General features: G+C 40.8%; 1 protein-coding gene across 7 annotated transcripts in view; it reads left to right on the forward strand.

Annotated features, from left to right (window-relative positions):
• LOC135294584 (uncharacterized) overlaps positions 1 to 21019 on the forward strand; it is a 255789-nt gene that overhangs the window by 18016 nt on the left and 216754 nt on the right. For 2 of the 7 annotated variants that reach the window (XR_010356657.1, XR_010356669.1), the window contains exon 2: positions 16387 to 16544. The exons of 4 other annotated variants lie outside the window; for them this stretch is intronic. The gene's annotated coding sequence lies outside the window, so the exon portion shown is untranslated. Of the gene's footprint in view, positions 1 to 13511; positions 13643 to 16386; positions 16545 to 21019 lie in introns of those variants that run through there. One more of the 7 variants, XR_010356670.1, reaches the window with a different exon arrangement.

The raw sequence follows: 21019 nt of genomic DNA on the forward strand, positions 1-21019 counted from the left end.
TTGGAGCTTTTCTGTCTCTAGTGTACAGGCTGCTCTTCTACATATCAGCTGAGCATATACTGAATATCTTTAGACCAAATCTGACAGAATATAGGAATTTTTGCAGAAAGTCAAATACCCACCTAACTTTGTACGTCTTTCTGACAATGAGCAAGAGTGAATTGCAAGGAAAGTACAGGACCATAACTCTATCATGAGTGGAACTTTCCCCAGGGAACTGTCTCAGACCTACCAATGGATTATATGTATCCTAGTAATCCTCATTTCTTTGAATTTGTCTAATTTCACATCAAACCCCAAACTTGTATTGTCCACAGCACCCTGGGGTTGTCAATCTGATGCTGCCAATCTGCCTCTGCTTGTTCTGTTCTAGTTGCTAATCTCTACTGGTATATTCATTGAGTCAGTCCCTCTGGCTTCACTGCAGCTGCTGCTGAATCCTGCTGCCTTCATGAGCTGAAGGGAAGATTGGATATGTCAAAACCTCAGCTTTCTCAGGAAACTCACCTCCATCTTCCTGCTAGTGGATGTGGGTTTTCCTGGTGGATCCTGTACCTATGTCATGACAAGCCAAGCTGAGTCTTGGTCAGGCCTGTGCTGCACATCATTATTTCCAAATTCTGCTTCTCTGTGATAATGTTAACTGTCGTTGTGTGACCTTTTTGCTGTTTGGTTTGGAGTAATACTTGTAAATCCATCTGAGACACCTCCTCTACCCAGCAGGTCAGCAATCCCATCCAACATATCCTTCTCTGCCCATCAGAAATGCACATACAGTCATGGAGAGCTTAATCTCCTGCTGCAGACACAGAGCATGAGTTGCAGGATCAGGCTGATCTTGTATCAGACACTTGTCACCCTTTCTGAATAGGAAAATCAAAGTGGAGGGGATACCATGACCAAATGCAGTGCACTCTTGTGTGCTGTTGCCTCCAGAAGCAGGAGACATGACTTGTCTGTTTTAACCTGAAGGAGGGATGCTTACAGTTTAGTGAATGACTGACTTAGTAGTGTCTAAAAACTGCAGTAAACAACTGATGTGCTGTTATGTTGGTTGTTGTATATGAATGAGCACAGCAAACTCTATTGTGTTAAGTGACATTAAGTTTGTCTTTGGCACCAGCTCAAAGCTCCGCTGGTGCAGGGCTTGTCACCGGTGCTCATGATTCATTACTACTGTCCTGCTAAGTACAGAGTTTTCTTTTCAAATTGGGTTTTCTAGGTTACTTACATAAAGTTGTTCAGTGTTCAGAATTGGAACCAGAATTCACACACAGCTGGATCTTTTCCTTCAGTGGAGTTTGTGTCTGGATTGTTAGGTAAATTAAACTTCAGGCTGACTTTATGCTGCAGAACATTGTTATCCAACTTGGTCTCTGTCCAGAGTAGCAGGGGTAAAGTGTATTATCCTCCTATGCCTGCCTGCTATTTCCTTCCTTCCCAGGTGGGAGAAATCTTGTATGGGACTCTGATTAGCACAGATGGCCGTGTCTGTTGTTTCAGCTTTCCCTATGATCTCAACAGATGGAGTGGGCTTGGTGCTCCAGTGTTAGAAGCTGCATGTGTGTGCTTGGTGGAAGCAGCAGACTGAGTTACTTAAATATTTGTGGTGTTCTTCCTGTAGGAAAGATTAACGTTGAGATGAAAAGTGAAGGAAAAATTGCTACCCTGCAGAAGTAACCATGGTTTCCAGTGTGGAACTATTAACAGCTAAACTGTGAAGGCTGATTTGTGAAGAACAATAAAAGGAGGAATTCTGCTGAACTCAGTTACGTGATGATAACTCTTAGGTCATGATGAAGGCAAGCTGCTATATAAAGTGGAGCACAAGGACACAGACAAATTCAAGGGAGAAGAAATGAGTATACATACAAAAAGCTGGTTGAACATTGCAGAAATATTCTGGGCAGTGAGACCTTTCTTCTGCTTCCTAAGGAGAGTGGGAGAGAGCCCCAGCATGATGAATTGGTTTTGTGGTGAATAAAACAAGGTATGCTGTGTTAGAACTTGATGGCTGTAGAGAGATGAAGAAGGGACGAAATGTGGACTGTTCACATCTCAGAGCTGGCTGTACAAAGGCAAGTTCTTGCTTCTTTGCTTTGGAGCAGGTGTGTGAAGAGCAGCAGGTAGACACTGAAATTATTTGTCCTAAAACTTCTCCCTCTCTTTGTTTCTTTTTATGAAATTGGGCTCCTTTGGCTCTTTTGTGAATCTCTTTTTTTCTTTCCTTATAGCCTGAGCCAGCTCTGGCTTGTACAGCCTGCAGGCTCTTCCTCATTCCTGGAAACTTCTGAGGGGATTAATGTAAGCTGGAGCCAGCTGCTCAGACTTTCTTCACATGACAGATCTGCTTGGAGCCTTGCGAGGGAAAGCATAAGACACCAACTTTGGAAACAAATTCTAGGGACCTAAAGTCAGGTTACCCCATGCCTGCTTCTCTGAGATGGTAGAGATCATACTCCTTTAGCTTTTCTAGTCTCTGCTAGGAAATACCTCAAACCATAGGCTCTTTGGAATCAACTTGTTCCTTCTCACAATTTAATCATTGCAGTCATATCAATTCACTGAGTGAAATAGGCTTTGCAAGAGGTAATTTACCGCCCAGGTGGAAATCAGCAGCAGTACCAGTTAAATCGAAAAGTTATGAAGTTTGAAAGTTGTAGGAAAGTGAAATGAAACACAGCCATTTAACAATTAAATAGCTATGATTTTTCAAGTATATTTTTCCTTCTTAAGAAGCATCTTAGAGCAATACAGGATAGATCAAAAATTACCAAAATTCCAGAGGATAACAAGGTGAAGTTTCAGAGGATTATGTGCAATTCTCCTCAACACAGGGCAATCTTAGTCTTATACAAATGCTTCTTTCATGTTTTTTTTTTTTTTCCATTCCCCTACTGCAGCCTGTCACCTAGTTCACGTAATAGTGACTTCTTGATAGTTTGGCTTCTTACTTTTGATTAAACAAAGAGGAAGAGAAACCCAAACACATTTCCATGTATCCTTTTGGTCCCTTATTGATTCCTGCTGAGAAAGTACACCATTCACATTCAGCTTCCAAACAGAAATCTGCAGTTAGGTGTAATTTAGGATATGGTTTCCTGGGGAACAGCAATGCCAGTGAGTTCTGATTGTGCAAGTAAAGAAGCAGACCATCTATCCTGTGTTTGTTCTGGGGCTGCACTATTCCATCAGGAGAAGTGGAATTGCTGTCTCCTACAGGGGCCAATGTATGTCCTGTAGAAGTAGGGATAAAAATCACTTAAATCACATCTCTATTTAAGGGCTCAGGTTGAATTAGTGAATTCCATACTATTTGTGCAGAGTAGCTTTATTGTCTGAAGTAAGAGAACAAAGAACAAATTTGGATTTTATCTCTTGTGATTTTATTTAACTTTTGTTGGTTTTTATGAAGTTACTGTATTGTGTATCACAGTTACATCCCATACCAATAGATTTTTGGTTTTCTCTTTTTGTCTTCATGGAATCTCTAATGCATAAGGCTTGCTCCACTTTCTGCCATTTTGTCTGGACTTGGAGCCAGACAAAATGCCACAGTTTTAGCTTGTGGAGGATTTTGAATGTCCTATTGGTGAATTGGACTTTTTCTTCAATTGCTCTGTAAAATGTTTTTCCAGGTTGCTTGTTTTCTCTTTCCTAGAAGGTGCTAGCACTTTATAAGGGAATTGTACAGGTAACAGGTCCTGGGACTGTGTTCCCTTCTGGTCTTGATAATGCCTCAAAACTTTGCAGCTGGCCATTGCCAACTGAGGAGAGAGGATGGGGTACAAAGTATACTACTGCAAGGCTAAGTAAATATTTGTTTGCAGGAGGTTTCCTAGCGAAACGGAGGCACCTGGAACGTGGTTCTACACAGGCTTCTTATACCCTTCAAGTGTTCAGGTGCAACGCAATTTGACTAGTCATCATCTCTCACATTGCCAATTACTAATCATAGCCAAACTACAAAGCAGCTGTATTTCTGCAGCTCTGTTGCTGTTTGTCTATTTATGCAGATGTCTCTGGAGTCCGTTTTGCTGCAATTACTTATCTATTATGCTAGACAATGTTGGGAGGGTTTCAAAGATGTTAGAGGGGCCAGGAGGCTGGTTATCCACAGGTATCTCTTGTCCTTCATGGGCAGCTCTAAGCTTCTGAGAATCAAAGCCTTTATTTCCAGGGCCAGGCTGTACTTCACTTGTTTTATATAAGCATGAGCAGTACCAAAACCTACATTAAAATTCCACTACTTCCTTACGTTACAGTATATATTGTAAACTAATAAATATTTACTGTTATAGTCATACAACAGTTTGTTATTATAGTTAGGGAAGGGGATTTTTGTAACGGTTTAGAATTAGTTTGAAAACTTTTCTGGTGGACTCTGAGTATTATTTAGTTTTTCTATCAATCAGTGTGGCAAATTTTTGTGACTTTATCCACAATGACAGTATTGAAAGTTCTTATTTTTGTACCAGCACAGACCAGAGTGTGTGTTTGTGGTTTTTATAATTATCTTGCTACCTAGCACCTAACATGGTCTTTCCTCTTGTTATCTGAAAGGTAAAATGATCTACATCTTTACCTATATTTGATGGGTACCTTTGGGACAATGCTAGTTATATATGCCTTATGCTGATAAAAATGCACAGCCACAGGACTGGATTGTCCCTTTCTTGACAGCTGCTCCTGTGGTTGCATCACACTCTTGTGGTTTCCACTGCACTTGACTTTATCTGTCTCCCACTGCCCAGGCAGTGTCTCATCCTTTGTTTTGCTTTGTGACGAAAAGCATAGCTATATGTCTCCTCTCCCTTCCTACTTAGAACAAAAGAAAACATCTCTGCCACCTCCCCTCTTCCACACTGGCCATCCAGTCTTGCCTTTCTGGGCTTATTCTGTTCTTTGTACCTGTTATTCTCACAGAGACTTCATGTCTGTAGAGTGTTCTATGAAAGCAGTTGGTGTGGGAGCAGCCTGAGTTACTGTATCCATGCTGCTTAACAGGCACCCTCAAGCACAGTAACAGGTATCTGTTAAATTTGTCATGCTTTTGATTCTTGCTGTCTGTAACAGCAATCCCTACACTATTTTCAATTATTTTGGAGAGCAAAAGACTTGAGAGATAGCAATGGATTGATTTTGAATACCATCAAAGAAGTAAATATCTCTACCGATTATCTCAGTTTATTTAAAATACAGTAGAGAAGAATAGCTGATGTGAGAGTAGGGATGATAATTTCTGGCAGAATAATGGAGTGGAACTCTTCTTTGAGTGTAAGGTGAAAAAAGGATCAGTTGACTACTTTTGGTGGTCAGGATAAGTATGCCCTCAGCTGTTGTGCTGGGCCTTAACCTGTCTGACAAGGTAACTGAAGGCTCTGTACATATTTTGAAAAGCTTCTTTATGGCTTTGGGCATTGGGTGAGATGACTACCAGCTAGCACCCCAATGCTAAGAGAATGGCATCTCTGGCAAGCATGACATAGTAAGACCACAGTGCTAGACAGTTTTTCTCTGTGGATGGACTTTCGGAATTATTGTTAAATGTCATAGGGTAATGTAAGGTAGGGTACTCTTGGTTACTCTTGGGGATAAGCCACAAGAGCCACAAAACTAACCCAATCAATCTATGGCTTGATTCTATTTGTTCAGGAAAAAAACTCTATGGAACTTTGGAGCTCTTTCTTGCTTAAGAAAGCTCTTTCTTGCTTAAGCAAGTTTGCTTAAGCTCTTTCTTGCTTCTTTATCATGATAAATAGATGAGTTGAAGAAACAATGAGGCATCCTTCAGTGCAGGAAAACAACAGATCTTGGATGATATAAGGGGCAGTGCCAAAATGAAGCTGCCGGATAGGACTGTAACAAAAATAACTTGCTAATCAGGTCTAGAAAAAGGCTTTATTTCCTGGTGACTAGTACTGACTGACTGGTCAGGGCTTCCTGAGCTTGGGGGCTTGGTCAGAGGTAAGTTTCACATGAGAAGAGTGATGTGGTTGTTTTCACAGCCTATCTGAGGAAGTTGTGTTTCAAATGTCCACCACTCACCTGGGAAACAAATGGGAAAGCTGAGGTGTGCTAAGTAACAGAAAGTCAACTCCCACTCTTGGCTGTGTCTATAGGGTCCATATAGAGGGGATAATTTTTATACAACCATATGTAGTTACCCAGGAGAGATGAAAGTAATCCTTAATGAAAAAGGCTCTGTGGATTGTAAGGTATGCAGTGGATTGTAAAATCAGAGTTGGGCCAAAGACACAGAAGTGCTCTTGGACCGCTGCTCTGAGACACTGAATTGAAAAAGAATGCAGAAGAGGATAACAAAGGGCTGGGTAGAAGGGGAGAAAAGTGACTCCAAGCCACTTCTGTTTATTCTGCTGGGTGGCTCATTTAATCAACCAAGTTTACCACAGATTGTCTTTTCTTGGTCTAAATATGAGCACTGCTAGCTCAGATCACTCTGTTGTTGAACTTGCTCTTATAATAGCAAAAAAGGAAAATCATGGCTTCCTGAGTAATTTTCCATTTGTTTGTCTCTTGAGATGCCTCTATTCAGACATGAGATAGCTGACAAGAAAAGCCTCATCCAGAATCAAGTTATGACAGCTTTGCACTAAGGTGGTATTTAGTTTCATCTCTCTGGAAATGGACAGAGAATTGCAGAGCCACATCATTTGGGTCCTGCAACTCCAAAATGCATTAATGTCTTTGTGGGTATCAATTCCTGTTAATTTCTTTCAATCCAGTTAATCTAGTTAGTCACCCACTGGGCTTGCAGCTCTCCACAGCAAAGTCAGCAGGATAAAAAACAGGGTACACTTCTAATCTTTCATTTTTTTCCCTTTTGCATCCTTCTGCATCACATGACATACTTGAAGCTAGGAGTTTGAATAGTCTCCAACATGTAGCTAAGTCAAGTGTGTGCTGACTCTGGAGGATCTGATCAGCAGAGCAATGTGGGTCTAGCCAGGGGTGCTGTCTATCCCCATCAGCAGTGTGGAGCAGGAACAACAGAGCAAGCTAGGGAATTTAGCCTGTCGTGATAATTTGTTTCAGTTGGTGAAAACTGTTGAGGTTTGTTAGACACTCCAGCAGGAATTAAACACCTTGGCAGTTCAGTGAGAGGAGAGATATGACATGGATAAACGTACAATAATGCCCATTGGCAAAAGTAATCCAAGTTTCTCTTGCTTGCCTGAGCTCTGAATTTGCTGTGAAGACATAATGTTTGGGTAGATGCTATCGCAGCTTAATGAAGTATAGAGCCACAGTTTGAAAAGGGAACTGAGCTGCTTGTGTGTTTGGAAAATTGATAAAGTAACACAGAGGGAACTCTAATACATGGATATTCTGATTAAAGAGTTAATGGCGAACACACAGGGCAAAATTGATGCTGTGGTTGCCTCCTACTGAGAACTCAGTGGGTCAAAAAGAATTATCTGCTTGCATGGATATTAAAAGCACCCCAGATTAAATATATGAGAAATACTTAAAAGGCTGTTCTATCTGTATTCTTCAGAGGCATGAGCTATTTCCTCTTTGAGACATGGAAGAAGCATTAAGGACATGGGTATTGTTTCTCAGAGGTTTGTTTAACATCTTTCCTTTGAAGCGTTAGTACTGGCTACTGGCAGTGAGACAATACACCAGAAGGGACTCAAGTCTGATCCAACCAGGAAAAAAGTTATACTTCTGTCTCAAAATTACAGTGATACATAGTACAGTGCTCTGTTATATCAGTTAGCTCTCAGATATTTTGTCATCCCTCCTCTAAAGAAATGTACTATCATCTCATTAAATGCTAGATCTATGAAATTTTGTGCTGAGTTGGGCAACATTTCATTCACCAGGACATAGCTTCAGAAGTCTAAAAACTCACATGCAAGTGGTGAACTTTTAAGATAGTCTGGAAGACTCTGCATTTCTGACAAGAGCAGGCTTTTTTCTACCAGGTTGGTCTTCTTGTAGCAAGGTTGGTCTTCTCTGTAGCAAGGCACAGAAGAGTATATGAAAAGCATTTTGACCTCTAAAGGAGTGTAGTGTAAGGATGTACCAAGGAATACAAGGTGAACCAAGGGCAGGAACTACATTTAGAGGTTGCATAATGCTCTTCATATTTACCCTGAGTGGTTTCAACACATAAAAGTAGGAAATACAAACACTTTCAAATGTAGTTCTCCTTTTTCAAATGCACAGGACAGACTATACTGCCTTTTCATAAAGTGATCAAATGACACTATGCTTTCAATACCTTACTCCTGATTTGCCTTTTCAATGCCAAGTTGCAATCCAAATGCTTTTTCCTGGAGCCATATAATTTGCAGCCATTATTGCACCAGATGGCACAACTTGGGTTTCTATTTTTTCCTGAATTTGCCAGTCTGGATTTGTTTGGTTGGTTTTTTGCAAGCATTATTGTGCTGGGGAAAATGTTGCTCTGGCAATCTAATGGTATTACTGTCCTCCTTGCAGGCTATAGCAGCACAGGAAGAACCAAACTAAATTTCCAGGGAGCACACCTGGTGCCTGGGCATGGCCAGTCCTTGTGCTGCTCCTGATGTATTATGGGGACTACAGTGTGATAAATTTGCATTGTAGACCACTCAGACATCAAACTGAAACAAAGCATTTCAAAAGGGCCCTTGGAGGCTCAAACATTTCCCATCACAGATCTGAGGTCTGTTACTGCAAGTACCAAGGTGAACATGCCAGGTCTTTTTGATTTCATCCTGGAGGTACCAGTACTGTGCAAATTCATGCTGGTTGGGAATTTGAGACACCTTGTGTCATTTCTTCAAAGCTTTGCCTGCATCAGGTTGTCTGTCTGGGTGCTCAGATGGCTTTACCTCAAGGTTTGTACAAAACATTCTAGGGCAATATTGTGCAAAAAAATCTCATGTCAGCCTTTTCCCTAAGTGGTCAGTGGGATTTATTAGCTAGTGAGCATTTTCATTGAGGGACACCACTAATGCCCGTGTTGTGTGGTACAGACCTTCTATGCATTCAGCTCCTGAGACACTAGTCTGATGTATTTAGATGTTTTTTAGTTATTTTCTTTATTTAGTTCTTTTCTAGGAGGGAAAGCATAAAGAAACTTGTTTCCCCAAAGTCATTTTGTAATATGTAATTTAGGATAATTTGTGCTTATGTAGAATATGATAGAAATGTGCATGATATAAGTTATGACGTTTTAAGGACTACCCTTAAAAGATTGCAAGTCCACACGATGGAGCCGAGGGATCATGCTGAGAGATTGCCTCATGCCGTTGCAAAACCACAGATGGCAGAGAAGCCTAATTTGCAACGAAAAGCATGTGGCTCTGGAAGGGATGGGCCCTTACTCAGGAACAGCCCGAGCGATGAATACCCGATAAATATCAGAAATCAAGATAGCAGTAACATGTATCCCGATGCCAGGTTCCCATAACCAACATCAGCACTCATCGTTTGCCAGGAACTGCATTGTCCAGCCCAACACAGAGAAAGAAGACAACATGACTATGTGTAACCATGAAAAGAACAAGAGACTCTGCCTCATGCTGAATAAAGTGTATAAGAAATGCCCGGACCAGAAAGCCTTAGTGAACAGAGGGGGATCCGGTGCAATAGTGGTCAGATCAGTGTTCACCTAGTGCCGATCCTGGGCTTGGGGCTTGGCACTGTCCCTTTTGATTGTGGCTATCGAAGACTGTATCTCGGTCACAAAATAAAATATATCTTTACAAATTATTAATTTGGCTTGATCAATTATTACCCATAACACTTTTTATGTGCATTAATCACTTTAACTGGCACACTGCATGCCTTCTCAAAAGCAGCTGCATGGTATGTTCCCTGACCCTAGACCATCACTTGTTGAGGAAACAAATCAAAGACTGACTAGATCCTCAGCTGATGAAAAATGGAATTGGACGCTAATCAATTTTTGCTAGCTAAGGGCTTGAATCCTGCTCCTTAAGAGCTGCCTTCTTCCCTGTTTTAACAATTTTTGTTATGGGAAGCAATTATAGAGTAAAAGGTGAAAAGGTATCCAAAACTGTTCTCATGAGTGACTCTTCCAAAATAGAGTTGAAGGATGAGAAGGAAGCCTGAATAGTGTTTGTATAGGGAAGTTGTATGGATATGGTGGTAATTCATGCTGGTAGAATATGGTTATATTAGAATAATATAAAGCTTTAAAATAACAACAGCAAGGGAGAAGAGGATTGCTTCACAGGGTGATGAAAACCACAGCTGGCAGCACAGGAGGAGGTATGTCATTAACATACAAAGTAAACCTAGCCTGCGCAGAATATGTTCTCACTGGCATGAATGAGAGATGATGGCTCATGAAAATGTTCATCTCAGACAGACGGGACCATCAAGGACATAACATCTGAATGCAGGATTCTGGGAACCGAGGAACAGATACACATCAGTTCCTGGACAAGGCTTTGTCCAGCACAGGACAGAGAATAGACACAACATGAATATGAAGAACTCCAAAGAAGGACAAAGGGACTCCGCCGCGGGCAAGAAAAAGAGTATAAACTCGAACTCTGCCAGGTGGCATTCGTGAACAGGGGGATTCGCTGTGATAGAGCCTGGATCATAGTTCACCCAGCTCCGATCCTGGGGTTGGTGCTGCGTTTGATTGTTGGCAGTCGGGACTGTATATTGATAATGAATAGGTTTTTTTTTTATTACAATTGGCTGGATCAGTTTTTACCTATAACAGAAGCAATAAATCTTTGTTATGCCAGAATTGGCTATTTTACTGTAATAAAGCACGGACTTTGGAATCTGCTACTGCCATCTAGGCAGGAATAGCTGTAGTCTTGTCACCATAGAGTGAGGGAGGCTCTGGCTATTTTCTCAAGCATTCCTATGACAGTCACTGAGTACAGGATACTCAGCACTGCATTCAAAGCTGCCCCTGCTGCAAGCAGTGCCTAGACCTTAGTGACTCCCTCAAAGCAATTTAAGTCTGAGTGGCTGCTGTTTTTGAAAATAACCTTCAATTCTTTGATAATGTAATAGTACCAACCTTTATTAACTTGCAGTCTGTGCTCTGCATTCACAGCAAACTGCTATTTACAGCTGCCTGTGTGGTTAACCCATGGGAGTGGATGTAAAGAGGCACAGCTGTTCCTCTGAGCATAGAAAGGAGTTAAGCATACATTAACCATGTGTTTTCTGCTAAGAGTCTTGGAAGTTTAAAGATGGATGGGCTCTAGTCAGGCAAAGTATTGCAAGTACACATCGTTGCCCCTGAGTCAGTAGGCTTCCCATTTTGTTATTGTGTGTTGATACAGCCCAGCAATGTGCTGTACTTCAGTACTAGACTGAGCAGATGCTGTAGAAACTTGACTGGTTTCAACATTACCTGTTTTCCAACCCTGCCATGGGGCTCTGTCTTTTCTAGTAAATTTGAAGACACTGATTTCTAGGTTTCATTTCCTTTTTCTCTTTGTACAACTCATGTCGTTCAGGCCTGGTACCTCACATGCTGTCCTAGCATCCTATGACCAAATGAATGAATTTTTTCCCCATTCCATATGCCCTTTGGCTCATAGGGCGAAGAAAAGGCTGGCTTGACACACAGGCATCCATTGCAGACCTTTGGGGTGAGCTGTGACCAGTGTAAAAGTCTGCCTCCATTACAGACCCTCAGCACAGAGCCAGTCCTGATTATCTTGTGTTTATCATTCTAATTTGTAAAGTGCAAGGAGTCATCCTGCCACAGGTTGTGAAGTCCCCAGAGGCAGTGACAGGCACAGGCCTATCAGTGGTGTAGGGCAACATTGATAATGATGGTGGAAGAGCCTTGGTTCCTACTGCCTTTTTTGGGGCTCATCTTTCCATAGAGACTAGTGTTTTTCATTTATGAAATTATTCCCCCAAGTAATGTTTCAGGCCTGAATGTCTTGCTGCTTATGCCTTGTATATTTTCTGCTCATCAGCAGAGGATTTTAGTTTCTGAAATGTGTTATTGTCCCTACAGTTCACTCAGCCTATGACCAGCTCTCCTGGCATCATAGAGATAGAACCCAAGGGCAAATCCATGTGCACCGGCACTGACGCTCACAGAAATGTGTTCTTGTAACAGAAGTGGCAGTCCCAGGAAGGTCTGAGTCTCACAAGTGAAAGTATGGCTTGCTAAAGAGCACAGTGGTCTTGTGGCCAGGAAATAATGTCTTTTCATGGTGTGAAGCATGTGGTAAGGTGGGGGAAAATATGTATGTGATGCTGCTTACTTGGAGGGGAAATGTTAGCAGAGGGGAGGAATAGGGTGTGTGGGGAAACATCTGTGTGAAGAGCAGTGGTAGGAAAGGGTTTGTGTGTGAGGAGGTTCATGAGTCTGGTGTGAGTGAAGGAAAGAGTGGGCTTTGCTGGTGACAGCTCTGTGTGCTTAATGATTCTTTGGCTTACACAGGAGGAGAAATGTGGGGGAAAGAGTGGAGTCATCGGGCTCTTTTGAGGTAATAAATAACCTGTGGGTTCAAGAGATTTATCTATAGCATGGGTGGCCATCTGAATGGTTAAAGTGAAGAATGTTCCCATGGGTTCGGTTTCCTTCCCTCTCATTAGTGTCTGTAGCTTTTAAAGGTTGCCTTGGGGCAAGGCCTTTCTGGTGAAGGATCATGGAGAGATTGAATACACTGATCCCAAACCATACATCCTCCTTCCTCAGCATTTGAGCTGTGGAGCTTAGTCTCTAGAGTGTGGGGTTTACAGAGCTTACAGCTCAACTTCCAAGAGGCTGTATGTCTCTTATCTGGTGGTTGTGAGCATTGGAGAGCAAGTCATTCAGACAATGTTTGAATGTTTAACTAATCCCAGTTTCTGAATCCTGGCATGGACTGCAGAGAACTCAAACTTTTTGGCTAAAACCCTTCTGATTCTTCTATCTTGCAGAAATTCTTTGTGTGCTGTAGTTGGTAGGGCTATGTTCTTCCTCTAGGTCAGCTACACCTCACTGAATTTGGACCATGATCTGTCAGTGTGATTTACCTCCTTGTTTAGAGACATCTGTTTTAATGTTAATTATGTCATATCCAGAGTGCAGTTCAAAAGCCAACTCTAGTGCCAAGTGTCTTTAAGTGTTACCTGAGGTCATCCTATCCCTGAAACTGTGGGCTAAAAGTCAATCAGCAAATTTAATTGATGGTAATAGCAATGTATGATTCCATTTCTTTATGGGGGAATGTCTAAGCATAAGTTAAGATACCTGTAAGGTTTTATTTTTAGTTGAAAATAAACAAGTAATCTGTGCCTGTTCAGGTTAAATCCAGTAACTTGCCAAGGAATGGCTTGTTCATCCAAGGCTGTAGGCATACCTGTTTATCTGGCAATGTATTCACAGACATCTGTGGTGCCTGGTGCTCTCTGATATTTACCGTGTTGCAGGCCCCCAAAACACAACCTGTGAAAGCCAGCTTGTAAGCTGAAATTCTTCTAATTTCAGACTGATATCTCAGCTAAAAGAAATGGCTTTGCACTGAGAGAGGTGTTGACACTCCATGGTGGTGAGCGAAACTCAGGCGTCCTGTTCAAGGACAGCTTACATGATGTTGTCAGCTTCTGAGTGGTGACTATGATGACAACCCTTGTCTGCACCTGTGGCATTCTTTCTCCCTAACTTTTCAGCCTCTGGTTCCAGGTAGGTCTGTGACAGCTTTTACCTCAGCTTTTACCCGGTGTTGCACACCGACCTTTTCAAAACAGCTATAAACTTTTCAAAGGATGATTTTATGGAGGAATGTGTGAGAGTTTTGCATGAGTATGGGATAGAAGTACACAGAGGCAATGTGTGACAGCTCAGTTGCTAACTGTAAATTGTGTGAAAGCAGGACTTCAGTGTGACATTGAGATATTGGTACAAGCACTTGCAAGCCCATATTTCTAGAGCACCTTGCCAGGTTTGGGGGATAATAGAGTGATTCAAAGTGAAGTTGAACCATAATTTACCAGACAATAGAGTGCTTTCTGTTTTACCAATTTCTTTATGATGAAGAACTGAGAACTTCTGCTTCTGTTTCATGTATAGCTAGTTATATAAAATTATATTGTAAGTGGTTATTATTGTTGGCATGGAAGGCTAAGGATGCTGGCCTTGTTTGCTCTAATTTTGAATTTGGCTTTTGGCAAAGGCAATTTTGTGTTCATGATCAGTCACTTTTTTATTTTTATTTGTTATAAAACCAAATAAATGAAAGTCTGTCAGCACAGAAGTGGAAGGAAAGGAGTCAAACCAGGATGGAAAGCCAAAGAGAATGAGATGAACTAGATATCAGATACACTCACATCATAATTGATAGAGGATATTTCCTGCCTTGAGATAGAAATGGATTGTGTTTCTTTGTCACATTGTCATCTTCTTAAGGCTAAGGCTGGATAAAAAAGTGGGATTCAGTTCTTATGCGGAAAAATCCTTCTTCTCTCAGTCCCCAGGTTCTGTTCAGGAAGCAGGAGACCAGCAAAAGAGAAGGGGTAGAAAATCCATTCCCAGGCTGCATCTGAGTGAAAGAGGATAAATTGTGCTGTCACTTGTGTGCACTTCTTTTTTGCTGTGGAACAGGAATAAAGAATTCCTGATAAAGATAAAGAATTAGTGGAGTGAATACACAATGGTTTTAGGACTAGCAGAAAGCTTTTTAGAGCTTTGCTGGAAATGGCTGGAGTTGAATTTTGGCCAGCTAGAATATTCTTACGCTAATTGTCTGTTCATCTGACTGCATCTTGAAAGTACTTAACTATAAGGTGTATTGTGACTTTCCTGTTGGTGCATTCCTACTGGAAAGGGAAGTGGTTCTCTATGAATATTTTGTTTATGGTAATATATTCTGCACTGTGGGAAGGTAAAGGAAAGGCAGATAATTCACAATATGGATTTGGCTCATTAAGCCCCATTTAGATCCACAATGAATTGTCAAAATGTTGTGCTATCTTAAAAGAGTAAGTCTTGTAACATGTTGTTCCATTTTCAGTCTTGTCATAGGCATTTTGACATATTGCTTATAGTATGCCTAAGATGTGTTTTTGTACCTGTTTTGTGCTATCTCTGTGAATGCTAAGCTGTGTTTGTTTGGTGTTTCAAGCCTATTTAAATTCAAACTAAATACTTCCCAGAATATTACCGAGGGCCACAGGAAGATTTGCTGTATTTGAATCAATTGACTTCAGTAACCAGAAGGGGAGAATAAGTATGGATCATACATCCAGTATAAGAATAGGTACAGAAAGTAATTTTCTTTTAGGAAGTGCGTGCTGGAAACCTTCTGCTTTTAGTAAAAAACTATTTCTTTGAAAACCCCAATTTGAAAAATTCCTGAGAATATCTCCAAAATTAAATGGGATTTACCCACTTACACCCACTTAGCAGCCTGTAATAAAACACAATTAAAATTTGTATTTAAGGAACATTCTATAACCAACATGTACAGTATGGACAAGGACTAGCTTAGAAACATCTAGCCATGAACATTCAGCTGAACATTGCTGAAAATCTGACCCAGACCTGGATTATCACCTCACATGATCTTCCAAGTCTAGAAATTTCTTTCATTTTCACTTGCTGAAACAGTTAAAAATTGAGTTTACTCCAAAGCAGATGTCACATGTCAATGGCAGTTTCTGCAGATGAATAACAAAGCTCTTCAGTAGTACTAAAAATAGACATAAACTATAGCTGGGAAGAGTCAATCCCAAACACCTAATCTATAAATAAACAAGCTATTGACTATTATGATAGGTTTATATCTTTCATGTATTTTAAGCACTTTGGAAAGCAGAGATAACATGATGTGGATTTTAAAAGAATAAACTAAGCGACAACTTCTGACACATGGTTTAGGTGACTTGCATCACAGATGTAGGTTTTTGGGATCCTGCAGAGCAGTGGTACTGTTTTTCAACCTTCACCAATTTCAAAATGTAGTGTGATAAGATGGGTGGGACATTTTTAAATGCAATCCTACCACTAGATGGGGAGCAGTAGTTATCTTGACAGTACTTCACAGTTCCTCTTATTACAAGAAAAAACAAAACAAAGCAGAAACAAAACAAAACAAAAAAGGCTTTACTGTATATGCTTCTTCTATACCCAGTATGCTGCTTTTAAGCACAGTTGGCCTGACACAGTGCAGGTGCTTGCAGTCTGAGCAGGTCACTTGGACTTTATATGCAAGAGAGAACAATAGTCACATCAGCAGTTCATTTTCTCTTTTTCTAAAGTAAATCTCTAAACAAATAGGCAGCTGAATGGCATGGTAAAAGTGCTTGTTTTAACATGTCCTGGACTATAAAGAGATCCTAAGTGGTATCTCATCTCAGATGGAGGCATCTTTGTTGTAGGTGTCAAAAAGTGGATGAAGCAAGCCCCACAACTCTCTTCACTATTTGCAGGTGCTGTCTTTCACAAGCTTCCTTTCTGGGAAAGCACTTCTGTCCATTGGACTGAAAGATTAGGAAAGGACCTCATATGCCTTTGTAACCTGAAAGGTTTGGGAGAAGTCTGTTTCTGTTTCACCATCTGTTGCCTCCAAAACAGAGGAATCTCAGGGGTATGTAGTTGCTTTGCTTTTATCAGGGGGATCCCACTGTGGCCAGGGCTCCTGCACACTGCAGGCTGCTTTTTCTGTTTCATCAGTGTCACACATGCTCCAGCTCTCTGGTTAGAGCTGAGGGAGATTTCAAGTGATTTCCACATCTACTCCTTTCTCTGAACAGCTTTCACTTTAACTCATGAAAATGTACAAATGTTGGGGGGGGGGGGGGGGGGGGGGAAGGAGGAGGGGGAGGCTTAAAGATGGATTTCTAGAGGCAGTGCTCAGTTTTGTAAGACTTATGACTGTTATGATACTTAAGCCAAGCTGAAAACATCCCCTCAGGTAGTTCTTCACCTTTAAAGAGGCAATTCTGAAAGACTTAGGTCTGATTCAGTCCACAGAGAACATTAGTAGCAAAATTGTTTTGAGTTTCACTGGCAATGGATAAGGCACAGGATTCACAACACATCCAGATGGGTTTCCCTATTAAATTTTTCCAGCAAAAGTGCTAGCAATTATAACTGCATTGAAAGCTGTTACATTTGAAAAAGCGCTAAAATCTCCCAACCTGTACCTTGCCAGGCTTATGCCAACTTATCTATGTCCTTGAACTCTTTGTTCATGCTAAATTAAAAGGACACAAATTATTGTGACCTGGCTTGGCGATAGTTTAGCTTCATCTTTCTTCCTACCTTCAGAAAGACTTACATGAGAACAGACATAATAGACCTGCCAGCAACTTTTAAATTTTGCTGAGGCTTCCTGCTTCCTTTCTAACGTGTGAAAATGTGGCTTAGTTGTAAGGAGGCAATGATGAGAAAAATTAAGAGTCATGCACCTTTTTATTTAGATAATGTTTTGTTTTCAATACTCCTTTTTTGTCCTTAGAAGTGTTATAGGTAAAAATTAAATATGTCCAATTCTAATAGAAAAACAAAAAGAATTTATTCATGACCGTGATACAGTCCCGACAGCCAACTGACAGCACAACACCTTCGGGAGATAGGCTGGTGAACATGGATTTGGCCTCTATTGCACCAAATCCCCCTCTGTCCACACTGGCTGTTCCGAGGGGACAGTTTTTATACTCCTTATTCCGCCCGCGGCAGAGTGCCTTTGTCTCTTTTTAGAGTTCTTCATATTCAAGTTGGTTCTTTTCTTCAGCATGAATTGCACAAAACCTTCCTCTGGGAATAGATTAATGCTTCTCCCCCCGCTTCCCCGGAATCCTGTATTCAGGTGGCAGGTGTCCATGGCCCTTGTTATCATAGATGGGTATCTTTGTGGGCCATTATCTTTGGGCATCACTGGATACATGCCACCGTGAATGACCATCTCCTGGGCAGCCGAGTTTTCTTTCATATGTAAATGTCATGCCATTCCCTTGCCAGTCTGCCGCGGTTTCACCATCCTGAGAATGAAATCCCTAGCCCCTCTCTGTACAGCCAGTTTGATTCATATACCTTATAGAAATCTATATTTTATCGGCATGAATTACTAACTATATCCCTAACAGAAGTGATTGGTCCTGTAGGCTTTTAATGAAGATCAGTTTAATAGCTATGTATGTACATATGCACACAAAAAATGCATCCAAAGTGTTGCTTGGCTCTTACCAAAGTGGTGCTCTTGGGATGAATAGAACTTCTAAGGATTGCTTATTTGGATGGATACATATTTTTTAAAATAAAATAAATAAATTGTTTCTGTTTAAAAGGTGATTCTTTCAAATTGTCCTTTCAAAATGAAAAGCTTAGATCTTTAATTTTGCAGATTTCAAGCCAGAATAGTTTTGTTTTCTCAGCACTAAATAAAGTAATGTCTTTTAATCTAAGTGCATTGTATGATTTTGCAAATATTATTGTCAGCCTTGAAGACTGCCATTCTGGGGAGAATAAGTACTTGAGAGAGTGGAGAAAAAGAAAGGGAAAAAGTCCCAGCAGGTCTTGCAATCTAATGAGCTTTCTAATCAGAAAAATAATGTACAGGTGTAAGGGAAATAGGTAGGGTAGTAATTTCAGATAGAGCTTGAAATAAATGGGCAGGAGATCTTTCTCCTTTTTAATGCCTTTATTAAGAAGAATCAGCTCAGGTGGGGAGAAATCGACGGGTTGCGCCCGCACCGCCGCTGCTCCCAGGCGTGGCACGGAGAAGGAGGATGATGCAGCTTTGTCCGCTGGTCTGCAGGCAGAGCTGGGGACTCTGTCCTCACGGGAGAGTCGTAGATTCCTGGCTTGTTTGTTTAAAAACCGTGGGTGTCTCTTTAATCAGTATCTTTTCAGGTTAGGGTGAGAAACAAAAAGGGTCTAAGCAGGTATGGGACTACGCTCCCATCCTTAGACGTCACTTAAGTCACTTGTTGGCTCGTGATTTTAGGGGTTTTTCTTGTAAAAACTGTAAAACTGTAAAAATTCAGGGCGCAATGCATTTCTCATCTGCATACTGGCTCTGATGTCACTGCCTATTCTCTTTACCTTGGAGGGTCTGTCCTGGTGTCTTCTTGGCAAGCAGCCAGCATCAGGGAAACAATAGTTAGTCACTGGCCATTAACAGGTAATTGAAGAGTTTTTCTTCGGCAGCCAAACCAAAGAGGCCTGACTTGTTTTTTAACTCTGAAACTCAAAAAAAATACAACTTTCTATTCATAACAACGCTAAAGCAGGGAATGTTTAGTTGCTAAGGCTGTTAATCTTGACTTGTATTGCCATTATAACTGATTTTCTTTTTATACAAGGTCCAGTTGAGAACCTGGATGGTTTTTTTCCCTATAATTACAGGTCCAGCTGAGAAGCTTTTAGGACCTTTCCCATCCTCTTGAACCTGGAATTCTGAACTGGAATTCTGGCTGGATACCATGAAGGAGTAGTTTTCCAACACTTTTCAATTCTACTAATGTTTAGAAAACCTTCTCTCTTTCACTGGGAAATATATAAGTTCATCAGAACTGTGAAAGAAATGTGCTTCAGTTTCATGATGGGAAGGTTGTTTTTCTACCTAAGCTATGATATAACACTGTTTTTAAGCTTTCTATCATCCATCCCCTAGCCAGGGTAAAATTGCTCTTTGAGGCATAAATTCCTTTGTTCTGCTAGGAAGGTTCTGAATGAGGAGCGAGCATTATTTAGAAGCTGAGCTGATAACCAGGAGAGCTACACTGAGTCCCTTGGACTGCCAGCCTCAGCAAGTCACTCCTGGGCTTTAAGCCACCTATAGAATGGGATCAGTGATGTGTTCCCTCACTGTTTGTTTCACTTCTGTAAATTGTAGAACATATGGTCCACAAATTGTCTTTCCCTTGGTGCCAAGGACACCAGGGATCTAGATTGCAGTTGTGGCTTCCAAGACAAGCCATAAACAATAACAGGAAAATACATTTTTTTCTTGACTCTGTTTTAGACAGATCTCATTAAGAATTCCTTTGTGTTCTTCCACTTAATGTGTAAGGATAACCAGCTGTTTCTAATGGGGAGCTACACACTGAAAAAGTGAAAGTATCAAAGTCTCCTTACCAGGAGAAAGCTTCTCTACACCTACCCCTGCCCTCCTTTTGCTTATTCTTGCTGGGAATGAATTTTGACTTGTGAATCAGTGAAGATGGAGGTACTTTATGGCAAAGAGAGGAACCCGTGGGTGTGGTGAGAGTAAAGAGATGGGATGCATAAAGCAGCAAAAATGTTGGTAACATGGGGAAGATGCTGAGCAGTGTGGGAACACAAGACAGGAGTTTTGTGTAGACAAGAAGGATTTAGGTAAAGCACAGGTGTGTATTATGTTAGTTCTGTACAGGATGAATTACGAACTGCAAAATCCCGTGGCTCATTCTGCTGCAGGCAACAGTGATTTTTGTGAAAATTTCCACAGGAAAATACTGTCCTTAAATAAGAACCTGTTATTTCCTTTGAGAAAAAACCTGAAAAATATAAGGTTAAATCAGTATTTTGAAGGGAAACAAGGATTTTCATTTGTCTTTTTCTTAAGATGCTTTTGTCTATTCCTTGTTTATGAATAAAAAATATATAAAACACAATTCTGTTTTAAATTGGCATAAAGCAAAACTAATTGTTTTATATCAAACCACAAGAGTAATCATGAAAGGGTGTTATAAATTAATACTCCAATAATTAAAGAAATTTATTAAATTATCAAAATATAAATTTGGAATAAACCACAATCTAAAATGAACTCTGATGTAGGCGATCAGAGTTGGGAAGATGTAGGATTTGGTCCTTTCCACCAAAGTCCCTGTGGTTCTCCAAAGAGTAGTTCTCAGAAGGTCTGTTTTGTACAGTTCTTCATATCTTTGGAAGGGGCTCCTCTTTAGCATGTCATTGTGTTTCCGGTGGATGATTGATGGAATCCTGTCAGAAAAAGACTTTCCAGGAAAGACTTCTGATGATGCTTATCAATATGCCTCCTGCTGGAGTCTGGTCAGACAAAAAATCCCTTTGGATAAATATTGGAATATGCGTCTCTGGAGGTAGTGTCCTGGT

Source organism: Passer domesticus, chromosome 2, assembly GCF_036417665.1.
Source record: "Passer domesticus isolate bPasDom1 chromosome 2, bPasDom1.hap1, whole genome shotgun sequence".
NCBI lineage: Eukaryota > Metazoa > Chordata > Aves > Passeriformes > Passeridae > Passer > Passer domesticus.